The 20,803-nt window shown below is 49.7% G+C and overlaps 1 protein-coding gene across 4 annotated transcripts in view; it reads left to right on the forward strand.

Annotated features, from left to right (window-relative positions):
* MAML3 (mastermind like transcriptional coactivator 3) overlaps window positions 1-20,803 on the forward strand; it is a 1,010,390-nt gene that overhangs the window by 349,951 nt on the left and 639,636 nt on the right. The window lies entirely within an intron of this gene.

The raw sequence follows: 20,803 nt of genomic DNA on the forward strand, positions 1-20,803 counted from the left end.
GGACCCCTCTCCTCAAGCTTGCTCTTGCCACCTGTTGTTTCCATCTCCTCTGCCTCTGTACCACCTTTACCTCCTGCTATTACTGCCTCCTCCTCGCCTCTTCCACCCCCTTTTCTCTGCCATCTGCACCTCCTGCTACTACCATCTCCTCCTCTTCTGAGCCACCTGCACCTCCTGTTACCACCTTCGATGGGTATCGGGTAATATTTTAACCAGCAAAAATATCGCCGAACATATGGTCGTCGGGAACGGCCATAAGCAATATTTTTGGTGGCGAAAATATTAGGTGCGGGGGTTGCGGGGTTGCCCCCTGCAGGGTCCATGTGTTATTTTCGCCGCAAAAATATGGCGATATTTTTGCATCGCAATATTTTTGCGGCGAAAATATCACATGGAACCCTTCGATGTACTACCCTTACCTCATGATGGAACCAGCTCCTCCTGCGAACCACCCCCGATTCCTGTTACCACAACCACCACCACCTCCTTGTACCACCTTCACCTCCACTAGTTGCCACCTCAAATCCATGCTTCCTCTCTCTCCTCCAACTCCTCCTCGTCAGCAGTCTACTCTCTCACCAACGCTCCCATTGCATGCCCCGGCCACCGTCTCCAACAACCCACACCAGCTGGCTTGCCGTCTTTGTTTCATAGTGCTCACCCTTGCCCCCTGGTTGGCCTCCTGTTAAATGTTTGCAAGTGTGTCTTGTTTTGCAGCAGGGTTTGGCTTGGTTGCTGCATATGCAGTAGGTCATGTTTTAGGTGGCGGATAAGGAAGTGAGCAAACCAATCGCTGTAATGATTTTACGTGGCAAGTTTGTGAAGTGCAGGTTGCGACTAGCGCTGTATCGGAGGAGATGTATGCTTTTTTCTTATTGCCGAAGGTAAGTCATTCATCATGCACCAGGGCATTTTTGTGAAGTGCATACAGAATACAGTTAACTTTAGCATAAGTGTTATTGTTCAGTCCTTTACAGTGAATGTGCACCTTGTTGTTGTGTTACTTGATTTCTCCAGCATGGGGTCTGGCATGGATTCACATGCTCATGAATATTCCCCGTCGTCAGGCTGGGAATCCTCGGTAAAGAAAAAATCAGTATCAGTTTTGTTTCTGATCTGTCTTTCTTAGTAGTAACCAATGACTGATCTCTGGGTCATACTGCCCCCAGCCAATGACTGCCCTCTCCCTAAGCCCCGCCTCTGGCAGCCATCCTCAGATTTTTACCGCACGCTCAAGTGTTGGGAGTCCTCGTGTTTAGCTCTCGAGTTTTTTTTTTTTTACTTCGTTTTCACGCTTTTTCATGAGATTTTCTCATTTTTTTCGGTTTAATTGAGCCTCAAGCTCCACCGTTTCTACTTCCGATAACGGGGACCCGTTTCGGAATTCTTCTAGGCCCTCAAGGGTGAAGTTTTCGTTGAGTTTACACTTCTTAGAGGATTCCAGAAGATCTGCGGCCTACCTCAACGGACATGGCCCAGGACAAAGGGAGCTCGACGCCCGGATCCAAGCTGTTCAGGAACTGCCCTGGATGCGGATTATATAACATTTTCAAGGAGGACGAGCATTCGCGATGTCTCTACTGCCTCCATGGGGACAAGAGGCACGTGTAGAAGGACTGTGCGTTCTGCAAGAACCTTTCGGAATGGACCAAACAGGCGACGGCGGCGATGACACACGCCACTACCAATTCAGAGCCCTACCGTTCGGATTAAAGTCGGCACCCAGGGTTTTCACCAAGTGCCTGGCACCAGTGGCGGCGCGGCTGCGCCTGCAGGGTATCCACGTCTACCCCTACCTGGACGACTGGATAATCTGGGCAAGGTCAAGGGAACTCGCCATCGATCATACGGCGAGGACCGTCCGGTTGCTCACGGAGCTGGGGTTCTCCATCAACTACCCCAAATCCCACCTGGTTCCGTCGCAAGTAGCACTGTTTTTGGGGGTGAAGCTCGATACAGTGGAGCAATTGGTCTCCCCTTCAGAGGAGAGGACCAAACCATCCTGGGCAAGGTACGGCGACTGATAGCCACGGACGTGGCCAGGGTGAGGTCCATCAAGTCCCTTCTCGGGATGATGTCCTCATGCATCTACCTTGTACCCCTTTGCAGACTTCGGATGTGTCCGCTACAGGAGTTCCTCGACGCCCGCTGGATTCAGGCGGGGGGCTGCTTCGAGGACAGGATCCCCTCGACGAGGAGTTCCGTCGGGCGATCCTATGGTGGGGCACCAGGGCTCACCTCACGACGGGCACGGACTTTCAAACCCTGGCGTTTCAGGAGACTGTGACTACGGACGCCTCTCTGGAGGGTTAGGGGGCCCACACCGGAGATCTCCACGCAAGAGGCCTTTGGCTCCCAGAGGAGAGGTCTCTTCACATCAACATCTTGGAGCTCTGTGCAGTGTTCTGGGCGCTCAAGTCGTTCCTCCCGTCCCTCAAGGACAAAGTGGTGAGGATCTTCAACGACAACACCACCACGAGGTTCTACATACGGAAGCAGGGAGGCACCAGATCCCCAGCCCTATCCAAGGAGGCCCAGGATCTGTGGCACTGGGCCGTCGCCCAGGGGATGTTTCTGGTTCCCTTCCACCTGGCAGGAATAAAAAACACCATCGCCGACTCACTCAGAGGGAGCTGCACTCATGCTACGAGTGGGAACTGCGCGAGGATCAAGTGGATCGACTCTTCCAACGATGGGGCAAACCCCAGATCGACCTGTTCGCGACGGCGGTGAACTCCAAGTGCCAGAGGTTCGCCAGCAGGTTCCCACAGCCGTGGAGCATGGGCGATGCTTTCTCGTTCCCTTGGGACGGCCTGTTTCTATACGCGTTCCCTCCATTGCCGTTGCTGCTCCGCCTCATCAGCCAGCTCAAGAAGTCCAGGTGCAGGATGATACTCGTTGCACCGGCGTGGCCGAGGCAGGTCTGGTTCCCGGCCCTTCTGGACTTGTCAACGTCCCCGCCAGTCAGGATGCCGGCGGATGCGGATCTTCTCTCCAGAGAAGGAGGCGCCATTCTACACCACGACCCACAGTCGCTGAACTTGCAGGCCTGGCTCCTGCAGCGCTAGAGTTTGGAGGGTACGATATCCCAGCTGATTGCAGAGAGATTCTTGCAAAGACCAGGGCGTCCTCAACTCTCAAGTGTTACGGTCCTAAATGGAAGAGGTTCTCTGTCTGGTGCCGTGCACAGAAGATTAACCCTCTGTGGATTACAGCCCCTCAAGTGCTGCCGTACTTACTGTCGCTGGCCAAAGCTGGACTGACCCACGCCTCCATAAAAATACATCTGGCTGCCATCTCCCGATATACCAGGAATACGGGACGGGCGTCCTTGTGGTTTCATCGCCTGGTAAAGGAATTTATGAAGGGACTATTCCGTTCATTCCCGCCGGTGAAGGCTCCGCCCCGGCGTGGGAATTTAATGTGGTGCTGACCAGGCTCATGGGAGCCCCATTCGAGCCTATGCATTCGGCGCCCTTGAAGTTCCTGTCATGGAAGACAGCGTTCCTCGTGGCCATCACCTCTGCACGGCGAGTGGGAGAGATTCAGGCCCTATCTTGCAAGCCTCCATACTTGACTTTTCATGACACAAGGGTAGTGCTTAGGACGCACCCCTCCTTCATGCCCAAGGTGCCATCTGACTTCCACCTCAACAAGCCCTTGGTGTTACCAGTTTTCTTCCCGTCGCTTTCGAGGCCGGCCGAGAGGACTTTGCACTCACTGGATGTAGCTAGAGCGCTGAAGTTCTACGTGGACCGCACGAAGAGTTTTCGGAAGACGTCACAGCTATTCGTGAACTTTGGGTCTGTGAATCAAGGGAAGGCTCTCTCGAAGACTTCCATTTCCAGATGGCTCTCCGGCTGCATCATGCATTGTCACCGGTTGGCAAACCGACCGCTGCCCGGCCGTCCGAGAGCCCATTCGACCAGAGCGATCGCTGCTACCACGGCGTTCCTGTCTGGTGTGCCCCTGCTGGACATCTGCAGGGCTGCTACGTGGAGGTTGACGCACACCTTCACAAGATTCTACTGCGTCAATCGGGACTCCAGGGTCGGCCAAGCAGTGCTGCGCAACCTGTTCGCTTAAGGTGAGCCTGGTGAGGAGGTAAGAGATGCTTAATGTTGAGTTGTTGTATTGCTTAATGTTGAGCCTGTTGCCACCTCCCGTGGTTGTGCATGTGTATACTGCTATGTATTCTTTTATTCATGAGCATGTGAATCCATGCTAGACCCCATGGTGGAGAAGGAACAATTTACTTACCTGTAACTGTTCTCCAGCATGGGGCTGGCATGGATTCACATGCAAACCCTCCCACCTACCCCTCTGCGGCTCTTCACTTGGTCATACTGCCACTTAGCGTGCTACCAAATCTGAGGATGGCTGCCAGAGGCGGGGCTTAGGGAGAGGGCAGTCATTGGGTGGGGGCAGTATGACCCAGAGATCAGTGATTGGTTACTACTAAGAAAGACAGATCAGAAAGGAAACTGATACTGATTTTTTCTTTACCGAGGATTCCCAGCCTGACGACGGGGAATATTCATGAGCATGTGAATCCATGCCAGACCCATGCTGGAGAACAACAGTTACAGGTAAGTAACTTGTTCCTTTTTGCCCATTTTGTTTCTATAGTTCCAGCATTTTCTGCTGGGAGCTGGATGTACGCACTCAACAATAATGTTTTCTGGCAGAAACCAGGAGCTTGGCCCAAGGAATGCCGAAAGGTGGTGGAACTTGCTGGTTTTGATATCAGTAAACTATGCAGTTGCTATCCTTCATTGCATCGACAACCAAAGCATCGACAGCCATACCATCTAAAAAAAAAAGCATCTAATGCATTTTTTTTAGATGGTAAAGGGTGTAGTTTAATAAAAATGGGTTTTAAAGGTAAAAAAATGTGGGTTGGAGAGGGAACCCCCCCCATTAAAAAGAAAAAAGAATGCTTTAGATGTTTTTTTTTTAGATATGGCATTAGATGCTTTGGCTGTCGATGGAAGGACTATAAACCATCTCGTTTTGTCGCTTGGCGCTTTTCTTGCAAGTTCACAGGAGGTCATCTTTGCCCACTTGTTCCTGCCTCCCTCTGGTTTATCGAGGAAGGGGCAATATTGGCACAAGCCACACATCAAAAATATTTATTTTATAATTTGTGAATATTGTTTGTTTTTCACATGACAATTGTAATGAATCTGTGACCAACACATTAATTTCCATGACAACAACTGGCGTTTCAGGTAATTTGATGTCTGGCCTTGCTCACATCCTTTGAGGTTTGATACATTTACATTCAAAACAGATGTTCCGGATTCCACTGGAAAGGGGAGAGCTGGAGCTAAGGCATGATGGCAGTTGGGGTGTGTAGATGATGGCTATACCATCCAGACCAGATGTGCAGTGGCTCTGTAAGTGATGTGAATGTTTGGATGTTTTAGTATTCAAGCGAAGTCCCCAAAACTCCCTGATTGAGACGCTTGGTGCAGTCACTTTTTCAGAATCATTGCAGCGGTGTATGTGGGCAGGGCTGCGGGATCTCAAGAGTTGCGTTTTTTACTGTTGAAGGTTGACTTCTGCACTTGTTTCAAGAACCACAGCCTGTACTGTTGGAATGGCCTGCTTACAGGGTCACTCATTTGAAATGACGTGCTGTTCTGGTGACAACATTGATCTTCTACTGTGGAGTCAATGATGCATGTGTAAACCAATTAGTATTGTATCTTTTTTCGTTTAAGGGAGTTGTTCTTCATTTTTATCTGCGTTCCCCTTTTTTGTTAACATTGCAGCTCCTTTGTCATTTTATGTCATGTTTTGCATCATGTCACTTGCTTTTTGGATACGCTTTTTGAAGCAGCCGGATGGTGACCTGTAGAACGCTACAAAACACCCAAATAAAGATAAACTTAACTAACACTTAGTTCGAGAAAAGGGCCAGAAGGCCTAAAGTAGACGCAAATGTAAGCTAGTATGCAGAGGCTACAATACATGTTGTACCTAAATGGATTATGCAGGTTAACTCCCAGAAAACCTTTGCCTCGGCACATGAGCCTCCCACGAGATTATTACCATCCCCATAAAGCTCTTAACTGGCCTCTAGAACTCCCAGAGAGGCAGGGCACTGTTCCCAGTGGAGTCACCGTCCCAAAAACACCCTCGTTTAAAAGTTTACTTGGTTCCTCCCTCATTTTCCGTATGTAGACCATGGCTGCTTGAGGGCCGCCCCCATCCTAGAAAGTGAGTAGAGGAGCGTTTGCTCTCCTAACCCGCCCACGGTATCAAGCACACCCAGGCATTGCAGTAGCCCCAGCTCTAGACTTTTTCTTGCTCTATTTGTACTCTCTGTCACCACCGCTTCTCCCCTTTTTCTTATCCTTTCCTCTGCAGTCTGTTGTCTAGATACCATTGGCGGGGGATGTTGTGCACACTTTCGAATCGGTGAGTGCCGAAACCTCTTTGGCCCAGAGGCCTAGCCTGAAAGCCATGGCTAGTAAATGGCTTCTGGTTTGCAAGTAGCGATGAGAACAGTGGGGAAGAGGGTAGCACGTGGCACATCCTAAACCGTTTCATGATATTTGATCATGCCTGGATGCAGCAGACTAGGGGGACTGTGGGATTTTGCTTACAGCTTCCCGGTGCCGTTATTTGGGCGCCTCGGGTGGGCTCTAGGAAACCTGCACGACCTAACATTTGAAAATGGGAAGGATGTTTAAGACCAACATCCGTAAGGTTTTGGCCTGGTGGTGCAGCAGGTACCCTAAGCTCAGCTGGACACCAGCCTGCCGCCAAAATGTGTCATCATTATAAACTGCCCCAGTGAGAATGGACACCTTTTTCAGATGTGAAAAATAAATACCTTGCCAAACATATGTTGCCCACACTGGCACGTGTTGGTAAGCAAGTGCAAGTCTGCACTTGCACGATCCGGATGCTCACAAGGTCTAGTAGGACCACCTCGATCCTGTTCCTTGTTGTATTCTTTTGCCTTTGTCCCATGTTCCCTTCCCTGCTCTCTGGATGCTTTGAAACACAATTTCTTATTGTATAAGCGCCTTACAAATACACAATAAATATGTACCTTATAGAAGAGGGACATGCCTTCTTTAGCCCCAGGGAAGTTTATAGGTTTTCAGTTGAAGTATGAAGATGTCTTTACCCAAAAACAGGCAGACTTCGGGGAAGCTTAGACCAGAGCATGGCTCGGTATTGTATACTTAACTTGTCACATGGTCCGTGCTTATTCAATGTAATGCGCCCCTTTCTTGAGTGATATGCTCCCAATTTCCTTCCTCAAGGGGGAATCCTCTTCCAGTCCGATTTTACTTATATTTTTGAGATGCCTGTCTTACTTCTAAATGCTTGATTTGATAAAGTACTGCCTATGTTTTGGTCTTTTGTACTGGAAGTCCTAAAATATATATTTATGAAGGGTATCCTGTAATTTAAAAGAAAGTCTCCCTTTTTGCAGTGAACTTGTACTCGACCATAATTAGACCGTTTTTTAATTTAAATATGTATATGTGGCGAGGGGGTAGTAAGTGGTGGTTTTGGCCGAGGGAGCAGGCCCCTCATAATACAAAAGCAACGGGTCCGAATCTGATGGAGTAAAAATGCACGACCAAAATAGGGGAAACGTCTTTCGCTCAGTAACGCGAGGCGTGCGGCTTTTTTTCTGTTCTAACTGCAAAGGCTGCAGTGGGCAATGTGTTCAGGAAGGAGACACAGATGTCCTGCAGCTGAACGGATAAGTCCCAGCAGCGACTGCTTCGCTGTTTGGAGGGAGGGCGGTCCTTGGTATGTCTTTGGACATGGTGAACACTTCTCGAGATAATTATCAAAGGACGGTGTCAGGATGCTGTAAAGAGAGGAAAAAAGGAAACCACCCCCACCCCCACACATACAGTCCTCATCCCCGTGAGGCTGGCACTTGTGATGCCTTTCTTATGGCATAATGAGACATGTCTCTGAGTTCTAAGTGGGCGTTTCTCATTGGAAATGTGCCTACTCGTCCGCCCCTTCTTGGTTTTTTTTTTTATACTAAAGGGAAATCCCACTTTAAAACAAATGGCTCAATGATATGCAGTAGGAGGATTAAATCCACAAATCTTGGATTCAGCAAACTCCATAGGCGTCACCATTGACAGCCGCCTGTCCTTCCAGAAGCAAACAGCCAAGAAGGCCCAAACAGCCTGGCCCCCCCTCCCCACCCTTAGCAACATCAAACCTTTCATCGGAGAGTAGTACAGGCAGGGGAGTTGCTATGTCTGGAAAAGACCCGGGGCTAAACTGATGTCGGCACTGTTGGGACTGGGGGCTAGCTAGTCTTTTGGCTGTAGCTCCTGAGATTCTATCCGGGGCTACAACCAAAAGATCAGGGGCTATAGCCCCCTTGCCCCCCCCCCTAGCAACGCCCCTGAGTACAGGCCCTTTGCATATCAATGGGGGAAATGCCCTGGACAGGACTCGCAGCCATTCACTTGGCTTTCCTAAAAGCAGCCCACCACCCTGCAACACTGTCTTACTGACCAAATCGCCCCATCCCACACAAACTACATTAGCTTCCACGCCATGTTAGGATACTGTTCAAGATTGCATCTTCATCTACAAAGCAGTCACGAGCAACCACAACAGCGTACCTGGCAGCTAAGTTCCATATATCTGCTGGCACACACTCCTTGAGCAGTAAATCAACCATTTGGCTCGAGTCACACGTCCGCAAAGAGAGGATCCGCAAAACAATCCTTCTCTTGTCACGCCCCCACGCTCTGGAAATCGATCCCAGTATCGGCTCGGAATACACCCCCAATTCTTTAAGTTAGCAAACCTCGCAAAATGTGGTATTTTCAACAGCACTTGTCCATGGACTCATTTCAATGGACTCATAGAACTCAACTCACTGTACTGCGCTATTGTTAAACGATGCCCACCCAAATGCTGGCTACCCAAATGCCCAAAACCTTGTATAGCACTCCACTGCTCTCAAGCCAGGTCTGCGCTTTAAACAATAAAGTACGAATAAAATACAATATGGCAAGGTCTGTGTTGTGTTGAAGTTAATTGGCCAACCATATCTTCTACCTGACCATACAACAGGGACCATGTCCCTCCTTCCTCTTCCTGGTGTACGGGATGCATGTAATCTGTGTGACATGTCTTCTGTTTGGGTGTGGTGAACAGAGAGGCAGCCTGTATTATTTAAATTAGTGATTTGAATAATTCACACCTGAAAAAAGAGAATTTGTTAGCTATAACACATTCTGCAACATGTGTTACAAGATCAGTTGACACTACCCTGCCCTGAGTGCGAGGAGTGGTATGGCAAATAGAGGGACACCTTTGGAAAGAAGTAGACTGGGCTGGCGATTTCACCATGCAGAGTTGGCTACCTTTAAATTCTTTTTCAGTTGCTGTGAGTTTCTTCTAAAGTTGCGTGGTCTATGGACCGAATTACCATTCTCCCTGGGTTGTTCCTCTATTTGCTTCCCTGTACAGTGACTGCACCTTTCCTTTTCAGACACTGCATTTAGAGAAGAGGGCCAGAGAGATTAGTAGGCCTGCTGGAGAAGAGGGGTGACAATTTGCAAGAGAATTAAAATGTAGTCAGTGTCTTACATTGTTAGAGTTAATAGCTCATGCATTAAGTGCTTGCATCTGAAACTGGGGTAGCCTTCATTTTGCAAGTTTATATCCTGGGTTGGCCAACTCAGTCATTCATCCTTCCAAGGTCGATACATTGAGTGCTAATGAATTGGGTAATAACATCTGTTTTTACATTGTTCAGCTGTTAGTGTGATAGAAAAAGCAGACAGGATCATCATTGTTAATCTTCTCATCGACAATGCTTGATGTGTTCCGTTATGTTAAAGCTTCTTGTACCACGCAATGTTCCCACCTGCGTGGTCTCTTGGCGCTCTGGTGGATCTGCAATGCAAGGAGGGTGGCAGGGTTGGTTAGTCTGATTCAGTGGGAGAAGAACAGGAGAGCTGCTTTTTTTTTTAAAACCTTTATTTTTGGTATTTTCAACTGGTTATACAGTAATCAAAGAAATGACAACGTAAAAAAACATGGAAGTTACACGCGCTCTGTATACCGCCCCCCCAAGCCCCCCTAATACCCTGACCTCCGTGGCTGCATCTGTGCATGACTTTAATAGTCAAATCATTTTGTCGACGATTACTGACTGGGTTTAGTACCTGGGTTATTTTGTTGGGGTTCTGTTGATGCTTCCCGTGAAGAGTCACTGTTTTTGGTGGACATCAAATAGGCGATGTAGGGACCCCAGATGTCGGGTGGCTGTGCATGTAGGGGTAATAATCTGAGGAAGTTCGATTCCGTGTCCTGGCTGTAGGATATGTCTTTCAACCATTGCTGTACGGTTGGTTTTGGACCCCTTCCCCATGACATTGCAATCCTCCTGTGCGCCAGCAGCAACAGCAACCCTCCAGGTTTATGTGCGGGAGGGGGGGGGGGTGTTTGGTGAGTCCCAAGAGCGTGGTCTTGGGGTTGGGTTCTATGGATACGTTTATGATGGCGGCTGTCTTTTCGAGTATTGTTTTCCAGAAGTGTTGGATGGTTGGACAGGACCAGGCGAGATGGACAAAGTCCGCTGACTGGCCGCCGCAGCGACCACACGTTGGGGGAGTTGAAGGGTGGTAGTGATGGTTTCTGGCAGTTGTATGGTACGCTTGATGGATGAATTTTAGGTGTATTCATTTATATCTTGTGTTTAGCGATACCTTTTGGGTTTGAGCTAGGATGTAATCCCATTCTTCGTCCGGAAATACCACCCGGAGGGACCTTTCCCATCTCACCTTGGGTGTTATCGGGTTCGGGGATGTTTCTGTTAGCAGTGTTTTGTACAATAACAACACTAGTTTACCTTGCCCCTGTGACTGGATAACTCTGTGTAGTAGCGGGCTGTTGCGGGAACGAGGGTAGTATAGCTCGGAGGGCATGTCTGAGGTGAAAATAGACACATTTGTCGAGGGCGGTGGTAGCTCTGCAGGTTGTGGCCTGTTGGGGAGTGAGAAAGATCCCTTCGGTGAAAAGGTCGCCCATGGATTTTAGTTTTAGTTTGTCGACCCAGTTTAAATACACTTTCTCTGTAGTTAGGAGAATTCCAGGAATGAATTTTATTGGCAGGAGGGGAGAGAACCTAGTCTGAATGTCACATTTTTGTGCAATTTTTTTCCATATTGCTATGGTGGAGAGGACTGTTAAAAGTGTTGTGCGGAGTGTGTGTTTGACCAAAGATAACTGCTCTAAGTAGGAAAGGAGATGCGAGAGCTCGCTCCAGTTGGACATGTGGCCGTACGAAATGTGTGGCGTACCAGTGGCCTAGAAATTGGTCTTGGGCCGCCCAGTAATAGCATTCGAAGTCGGGAAGTGCCATGCCCCCCTTCTTTACTGGTTGGATTAGTGATTTGTTTGCGATTCTGGCTGGTTTTTACCAACGATACACGTCCCCAGAGGGCGAGTGGTAGTGACTTCCATCTGTCAATTTTCTCCTGGAGTGTTTGGATTACTCTACCAGAATTATCTTGAAAGAAGTATTGGTCCCTAGCCATTTGGATGCCTATGTACCGGACGTTTGTGTGTTCCCATTTGAAGCCATAGACATCTGGGAAATCTTGGGTCTTGGGGGTGAGTGGGAATATAATTGACTTGCTATGGTTGATTTTTAGGCCCGAGTAGTTGCCGAATTTGATTATGTCACGTATTACTGGGTTCAGGTTTGTTGCCGGGTCTCGAATGTAGAGAACAATGTCGTCGGCATATAGGGAAATTATTAGTTTATTGGGACCGAAGGTGAGGCCTCTGTGTATGTGTCCGGCTCGAAGATCGGAGGCGAGTGGTTCCATTACTAGCGCGAAGAGCACGACGGATAAGGGGCACCCTTGCCTGGTTCCTCGCTGAATGTCAATTGCTGTCGATCTGATTTTCCCTAGAGTGATGTGAGATTTGGGTTGGTTATACAAGAGGGCGGTCAGCTGAATGAATAATTTGCCGAGACCCATTCGCTGGAGGACCTCAAAGAGAAAGGGTCATTCTATGGAGTCGAAAGACTTTTCGGCGTCTAGAAGGACTGCTGCTGCTTGTTGTGAGGAATCTAGTGCCTACATGACTCCAAACATACGTCTGATGCCAAATGTGTTATTTCGGCCTGGTATAAATCCAGCTTGGTCTGCCAGTGCCAGCACAGGCATCAGGGGAATAAGCCTGGAGGCTAGGATCTTCGCTAATATTTTATTATTGAGGTTGATCAATGAGATTGGTCTGTAGGAGCCGCACGCTTCGGCGGGTTTGCTGGCTTTGTAGAGTAGAATCACATTCGCTTCGCGTAGGGTCGGGGCAGTGAACCAATCTCTGTTGCCTCCTTGAAAACCCGCAGCAGCAGTGGTGTGAGGATTGGTGCAAATGATTTATAAAACTTACCCATTAGCCCGTCGGGGCCTGGTGCTTTGGAGCTCGGTAAGTCTTTAATGGCCTGGAGGATTTTCCTCTTGTGTGATGGGTAGGTTTAAGGCTTCTCTCAGCGTTGCATCTACCCAGTACAGTTCTATATCTGCCAGATATTGCTTTAGATCATCTTGAGTTATGGTGAAGTTGGTCTTGTATAAGTTTTGATAAAAGGCGCGGAATGTTTCGGCTATTTCCTTGTCTGTATGCACCAGGGTGCCCTGAGGGTTTCGGATTTGCTTTATCTGTGTTGGTTTGCGATCCGCTGCTATCAATATCGCGAGGAGGGCACTTGGTTTCTGCCCCACTCCGTATTGGCGATGCACTGGCTGTGGGATAGACATTTTAGTTCTCGGTCCGCAGTTGCTCTGAAGTTATTGAGCTCTTTCTTCAATGATGCCAACACTTGTGGTTCTGGTGCTGTGGTCTGTAAGTGCTCGAGTTCCTTTAGTCGGGCCTCGCTTGATACCAGTTCACGTTTTATGAGTTTGAGAATGCCCTGTTCTTTGGACAGACAGATCCCTCTGACGTAGCATTTCAAGGATTCCCACAGGGTTCCGGCCGATGCCACAGAGTCTTGGTTGAGTTCGAGGAAGGAGATAATTTCAGAGCGGAGCTCGTCTGCGAATACCTGGTCCTGTAGGATCCAGGTTTGAATCTCCAGTGTCTTCTCCCCTCTGATGGATCTGGTGGGGTACATTCGACTGTAACTGCCGAGTGATCGGATATTGTTCTCGGCATTATTTGGCTGTTTGACCAATGTACTTGACTGTGTGCGGAGACCAGTATGTAGTGCAGACGGGAGCTTGTCTTGTGGACCCAGGAGTGAAAGGACTAATCTCGGGTCTCCCCGTGTTGGCGTCTCCATATGTCTACCAAGTCGAATGCTTTGCAGATTTCAATCACCTGGAGGGCTGCTTTAGAGGCGGTTGTGGATGGGGAGTGGGACCTGTCTCGGTGAGGGTCTAGTGCAGTGTTCATGTCGCCTGCCCATATGATTGTTGCAGACCCAGATGCCTCATAACCCAGTCGAGGTTTTTGTATCCATCTGTGTTTGGCCCATAGGAGTTTGATGATGAATTCTGTGTTTTCTAGGGTCGCATGTACCAGGAGTGTCCTTCCGTCCTCGTCATTTTTGACTGAGATTAGCTTGAATTTTAGGTATTTTAGGAAGTGAAGTATCTATGACAGCCCCAATCCCGGGCCCAGCGGTTCTCCCTGCTGGGGAGAAGGTGAGTTTCCTGAATCAGAGCAATGTTTACATTGTGTCTCTGGAGGTATTGTGTCATCTTTCTCGTGTTGGTCGGGTTATTGCCCCCTTTAATGTTCCAGGTAGCTAACTTGAATGTTATTGGTGATAGACTGTTTGGTAGCCTTTGGAACAAAGAGGTAGTTCATTGTAACAGGCCAGGTTGCTACTGTATTGTGGCCAGGATTCTGCCCACTTGTTTGAGAGCCAATTTCAGTACATCCACTCGGTGATCTTGGGTATAGACGGTGGGGGGGTGCGGACTCTAGGTGAGCACACTTGCATAATATTGAACATAATCCCTCCCGGACAGGGGCAACCCCCAACTTGCCCGTCAAATTTCCCCACTGAATTTCCCAAAACATAACTGAGCTGTGCTTGGGGTGCTAGGGAACTTCCAAGGTTGGGCGCACATTACAATTCGATGTGTTTGTGGCGTCCAGGGGTACTTTTGGGTGGCATGAGGCGGCCAGGGTAAGGGCGAGAGTGGGTATCACGGCGGGTCTCTTTTAACCCAGCCTCTTCTTTGGGGTCTCGGATTGCTACTGGTTTGTTTGCACCCCAGCTTGTCGAGGAATACATTTGCCTCTTCGGGTGTGTTAAAGAATTGTGATTTACCATTGTGTTGAATTCGTAACTTAGCTGGATATAGGATGGAATAGAGTAGGTTGTTGTCCTGTAGCCTACGTTTCACTCCGGTAAATGTTCTGCGTTGTGCTTGAACTGACGGGGAGAAGTCAGGGAAGAATTGAATGTCGTCTCTGTCGTGCTGTAGCTTCCTTTTTTCCCTTGTATGGTGGAGGATTATTGGGCGAGGAGCAGACCCTGGGATAGGTCTGCTGGTCGAGACCCTGTGGGCTCTTTCCACTATGAATATGTTGGAGAGCGCGGGGCTGCCAAATTTCTCTTTGCAGAGGTTCTCCGCGAAGTCATCCATTTTTTTTCGTGTTTTGCTGTTCTCTCACCCCAAGGATCCTGATGATATTCCGGCGGGAGCGCCCTTCGAGGTCCTCGTTTTTAGCCAAAACGGCTTTCATTTGGGTTTCTAGTGTTGTTACCTTGGTGGATATGGAGGCCACGTTATCTTCGGCATCTGAGATTTGTTGTTCTGCGGTGTCCAGCCTGTCTCCATGCTTATCCAGGCGATGTTTTTAGTTGGTCAACTTTTGTAGATAGGGAATCCAATTTCTTGTCAATGTTTCCGATGCCGGCCTTTAATTCAAGGAGGATCTCTCTGATGTCTGTGGTCTGAGCGGGGTCTTCGTCTTGAGGGATGGACTCCTCCGGGCTCTCTAGTCGATCGTTTGCTTTTGGGGTTTTGACTATGGCTCCTGTCTCAAACGTCAACTTCCTTTGTGACTTGTCAGATTTCCGCATCCTGGCGGCTTTGTTGTTCCCAGGTTATGTATGGAGGTCTGTTCGTGGGTTTCCTCTCTTGTCTCTTGCTTCGGTGAATTACCTGGCGGAAATCGCTACCCTTCAGTTCGCCAGGGGTTCCTTAGTGGTGTGAGATGTCTCTGGGATGGGTGGCTGTAGCGGGGGTGGGGGTTCCCCTTTTGGTCTGTGAGTGTTTGCCTCTTTATGGTATCTCGCACTTCAGGGGGGCGGGGCTTGTCCCTGTTGTAAGCTGTCTTTTTCCTCACTCGTGTGGGGGTCTGCTAGTTGTTGCTTGCCTGACGTGGGGTCGGGGCCCCCGGGCTGGTGAGTCTGCTAGTATTCAGTTGGGGTTTTGGGCTGCCCCCGTTGATCCTCCCCGCTTAAATATTGGGCTTGAAGCTGCTCCGGGCATTGGTGACTTTACTCAGCAATTATGTTGAGTTCTTCATCGTTGCAGATGGCAGGCCGCGGGTGTTTTGGGGATGATGTGGGTCCACTTGTTGCCCTAGGCAGCGTTGCCTGCCAGCTCGAGGATCCCAGCAGCCAGGTATTCAAGCACGGCGGCCGGGATGACTGGGCCCGGGCGCCTCCTGCCCCTTGCTGCTCTCTCCCCACGGTAGCTTATGCTCACAGCCTACTGGGAGCCACAAGCCCACCCGGGATGAGCGACCCCCTCACCGCAGCACAGGCCTTCCCTCACCACCCCTCCACGTAGGGGGTGTGTGGCTTGGGCGGAGCCCTGACAGTGGGCCGGGCAGCGTTTGGTGCTCTGCCACGCGTCCGGAGCTCTCTATCTGCACTTGAGTTTGCTGGGGGGAGGGCCGGCTCACCTGAGGTATCCGCTGCTGTCACCCCCTCTTTGCAACAGAGACCGGGATCTCCAGTAGCAGGCTCGGTGGTTGGCCACTGGATGGGCCATGGTCCATGCGACACAGGGTCCGCTTGTCAGGTGCGTTGCGCCAGAGCTCCACCCCCGACCGCTCCGCTGGGTTGATACAATACCCCTTCGGGGATGTCAGTCGCTGGGTCTGCCCCTGGACCCACGCGTGGTTCTTCTGGGTGGCCACGGCTCTCGCCGGAGGGGGCCCAGGGATGCCGCAGGTCCTTGTGGCCAAGATCCTGGGCACTGCCTTTTACAGTACAGGCAGCACAGGCGATCCACCCCGCACTGCTTCCGCGCCCTGTATGTCGCCGAGGGGAGCCGCTCCGGCACGTCCCGTCCCACATAGGCCTCAAGCCCGCCAAATGGCCACTAGAAGTTCTGCTGCCGCCAGCGGACCACGGGCCAACGTGTACCGCCCAGGGATGTCTTCCTTGTCTTTGGGGGAGTCTGATGGCCCCTGGAACCGTTATTTTAACAGAATTGATTCTGTGTGCCACCGGAGCTCACATCAGAGCCGCCATCTTGGTCGCGCTCTAGCACCCTCTGAGCAGGAGAGCTTTGATGTGCTGTTGACGGCTTCAGTTCTGAGAAACCGGTCACTGAGCGTTGGTGCGTTTTCCGCCATGAGTAGCCGTCATGTGGTGTTGGGGTGAGGTTGTGTATGGTTTGCTTTCATGTTGGGTGTTATGAAGTGAGTGCAGTTTGTGGTTTGGTAGAGGTATGGTTGTATTTACTTCCAAGTTTGACGGTGAGTATGCAGAAAGGTAGGATTTTAGTATGGTTAGTTAGTAGCAGTACCCTTTTTACCCCCAAAAATCCATCAAAGTGTGACACATTAATGATATGATATGGCATTTATAACGCGCCTATACGCAAGTGTTTCAAGGCGCGACGAGGAAAGGGAGGGGAAACAGTAGGAAGACAGACAACAATCCTACTAGGCCAGGTGTCATTCAGATCGCGCAAGTGCATGGGTAGGGAGAAAGGGAAAAAGTGCCTTGGGGAAGGGAGAGGGGAAAGTGCAATACATAGGATAGAAGAATAAATAAGATAATTAAAAGCAGCCAGATGGTGGCAAGTGCAAGCTAAGAGCAGACATAAGTGCTGGTAGGGGGACTGTAGCGATACAGAAAACTGTCCCCAAGTGCGGGGCTTGCCAGGGAGCCAGGCAGGTGTGCAAAAGGCAGGCCTGGCCCCAAGATCAGAAAGGGTGGCCAGGTAACCGGTGCAGTTTCGGCCACTAATTTCAGCAGGGGAGAGAGGCAGACAAAGCAGAAGCAAAGAGGAAGGTTTTGAGGTGTTTCCGGAACCAGAGATGGTTCTCCTCAAGTTTCAGGGAGGCAGGAAGGCTGTTCCAGACGGAGGCCCCTGCCGAAGAGAGAGATCGACCATCAACTCATTGCTTGGAGAAGCGGCTGACCCTGAGGGAGTTGGAGGCAGATGAGCAAAGAGCCCGAGAAGGAAGGTATTTGGGAAGAGAGAGTTGAAGATATTGCAGCCCCAGGCCCCAGAAGGCCTTGTGGACGATGCAGAGGAGGGTTTTGAACTTAATCCTTGCAGCCACTGGGGGCCAGTGCAGAGATTTCAGTCCTGGAGAGAAACGATCCCTGGGCTTGAGGCCAAGGACAAGTCTCGCAGTCGTGTTTTGGATAAGTTGCAGAGGGCGGAGAGTAGAGGCAGGCAGATTTAGATAGAGGCTGTTGCAATAGTCCAGCCTAGATAGAACCAGGGCTCTGGAGACGGTGAGCTTATGGGGGAAGGAGAGGAAAGGAAGAATACCTATGAGGAGGTGCAGCTGGTAGTGTGACTTCTTAGAGACGTCAGAGATGTGAGGAGAGAAGGAGAGTGTGGAGTCGAAGATGACCCCGAGGTTTTTAGCCTTGCAGGAAGAGGGCCAAGAGAGGCAGGCCAGAGATCTGCAGGGAAGGAGGGAGAGGGTGTGCCGATGATTAGAATCTCAGTCTTACTGGCATTAAGGCAGAGGTCATTGGCGGCACACCACTCCTGGATAGCAGACAGACAGAGATGAGGGAAGGAGAGGAGGAGGACGAGGGTAGCCTGAAAATGAGCTGGGTATCATCCGCATAGCACTGAATATTGGGCCAGAGAGCGGCGATGCGTTGGGCAAGGAGTGCCAGGTATTGGTTGAACAGCCAAGGAGAGAGGTTAGATCCCTGGGGGTCACCACAGGTAGAGAAAAAGATATCGGAGAGGTAGGACCCAAGTTGGACCTGGGAGAGTAGGTCGGAGAGGAAAGAAGTCAGCCACGCCAGAGCCTGTCCAGTGATACCCAGGTTATCACGGAGACGGTTGAGCAGGATGGCATGGCTGACAGTGTCAAAGGCAGAAGAGAGATCAAGCAAGATGAGGACACACAGGGTGTTGGAGTCGAGATTGGAGAGCAGGTCTTCACGGATGTTCGCAACAATCCATCCTAGTGTGGTACACCTCCCACCCCCAACAATCCATCCAAGTGCGGTAAACCTACCACCCTCAACAATCCATCCAAGTGTTGTACATTTCCTACCCCCAACAATCCATCTTAGGGGGCAGGGCACAGCACGATACAGATGCTACACCATGCCAATCTCATTGCGCCGCAGGGAGCATAAGGCTAGCCCATACAGTTAGACTAGATGTGGAACATGGCTAATCTAGGCAAACAGGTTAAGTGCACCGGTGGGTAATTTAGACAATGAGGCTACATGCAAAATCAGGCTAGTCTATCAGACTAAATGCAAGTAGGTATAAGCTATTGGGTAAGAGTGGTGGGGTTTACTGGACTACAGTAATGGCTGTTCTCCTGCACAGTACTCCAGATAAGTGACTCGGGGGTGACAAACAAGGATTGAGGAAGATGCACGCTGCAAAGCCTGGTATAATAAATTGACTATGGTGATGTGCCCAAGACTGGGGATTTAAGGCCAGTGTTTCACAGCTAATATTCATTTTATTTGTGGTGCATGCTTTGTTAAGGGTCACATCTCACTTCTTGAAGTGTGATCTCCCTTTCTCCATCCCACTTGTGTGGTTTACTACTCTTGAATTGGGATCTGCCAATTTTACTAGCCGCTGCCCTTCAAACACCAGCTGAAATAGCCTACATGCTGATCAGGCAACCAAGGCAGCCATTCAACATAGGCCAGAATTCATTTTTTTCATATATAGCGCTAAACACCAATATGTCTCGGAGCACTCAAATAACAGAAGATGTTATTATCCCACAGAGTGGTACTCATTTTATCGACATCGGAAGGATGAAAGTCTGAGTTGACCCTGCCGGGATTCGAACCGGCCACAGAAGGCTGCACACATATGTCAGGGGCGAGCGCTTAGCTCGCTGTGCTATCCGACTATGACTCACGTTACTGTAGAATCAATGGCTGCGGGTGGGAATGGGGAGGTTTCATGTACATACATGCAGAGGGTGTAGAGGCGGGGTCGAGTGGAAAAAGGAGGGAAAAAAGACAGTGGTAACAGGGGTGCGGGCCTTACCTTGCAAGTGCACACAAAAGGAGGGCAGCATGGAGGACAATCCCCATGGCTACGGAATATTACTAAGGCCGGGAACAGCAAGCGCACGTGACGATGTGGAAGAGTTGAGTGGGGAGGCAACTCTGGCCTTGGGGTCATGCTCTGCAGAAAGAAAACCCACTGAAGCAGGATCCCTGATCCCGTCCAAAAGGCAGAAGAGAAGTGGACTCAAAGTGACATGAAGGACTACACAAACACCTAAAAAAATCCATAAACAAAGGTTCCTTCTCGTGTCTCCTCCTTTTTTCTTGAACCCACATGTGATATGTTGCTAGTTTTAATTATCCAGGTAAGTAGGCGTACACTCGTCCAGCTGCAAACCGGTGCACATGGTCTGCTTCAGTTAAACAGGGGCATAAAACAAGATATTATGTGACTGGGACCTCACTGCCCTTTCGCTCGCTTCGGAGACCTTGTTAACTAATTGAGTAAGTAAGATGTGGTGGCACAAGGCACTAAGCAAATCTTACTACTCCCCCTCAACTACCATTCCTTTTTCTTTCCAGACCCACGACTCCAATGTCGCAGTTGTTTTGCATATATGCAATGTGCAGGCATGGGCCTCTTTTCTAGACCAGGACAAAGTTTGAAGTTAGCTGGAACCAACGGGAACGGTGTCCCACTGCTGTTATTGTTTAACTACTTTTTACAACCATTTTACAGTTCACAATCTAATAATAATTTAGCCATAAGCACCCGTCCCGTGGGGTGGAACGAGTGGTAACGGTTCGGGCCCGAGTTAATAGGCCTGAGCATAGCAAGAGCCCTTTACGAGGGTCCCAGTGCCATTACCATCCGTTCCAGACCGTGGAATTAGTTCTTATGGCTATTAGCAGCCCGGGTTTCCAATCCGGGGACCCATGGTGCTAAGAGCGGAGTATTTTGTTTAAATGAACGGGACACCTGGTGGGCGTTGTTTTGGTTGTTGGGTTTTGGATACAAGGCAGGATAAGCGCATCTTTCTAGGCAACCTTCCTGTCCTCGCCAATAACCAAAGGTGTTTCATTTTACAATTTTTTTCTCACTTTGGCCCTCATTACAAGTAAGGCTGTGCGGGTAAAAACAGCAGTGATGCAGTGGCAATTCTGTTACTGCTGCATTACCGCACCCCATACTACAGGTTTGGGGGTTAGGTGGAGGATTTACTTCCAGCAAAAAGCTGGAGATAAATCCTCCTCCTTACTGCCAAAAATTGGCTAAATCGTAATCCTGCTAAAATCCCTTGGAGTCCTATGGACACCGAAAATGGGGATCAGCACCGCCCTACCATCAGTCGTGATCTCTTGGTAAATCTGAGGGACCAAGTGGCGGTA

Source organism: Ambystoma mexicanum, chromosome 6q, assembly GCF_040938575.1.
Source record: "Ambystoma mexicanum isolate Mex_15411 chromosome 6q, UKY_AmexF1_1, whole genome shotgun sequence".
Lineage (NCBI taxonomy): Eukaryota > Metazoa > Chordata > Amphibia > Caudata > Ambystomatidae > Ambystoma > Ambystoma mexicanum.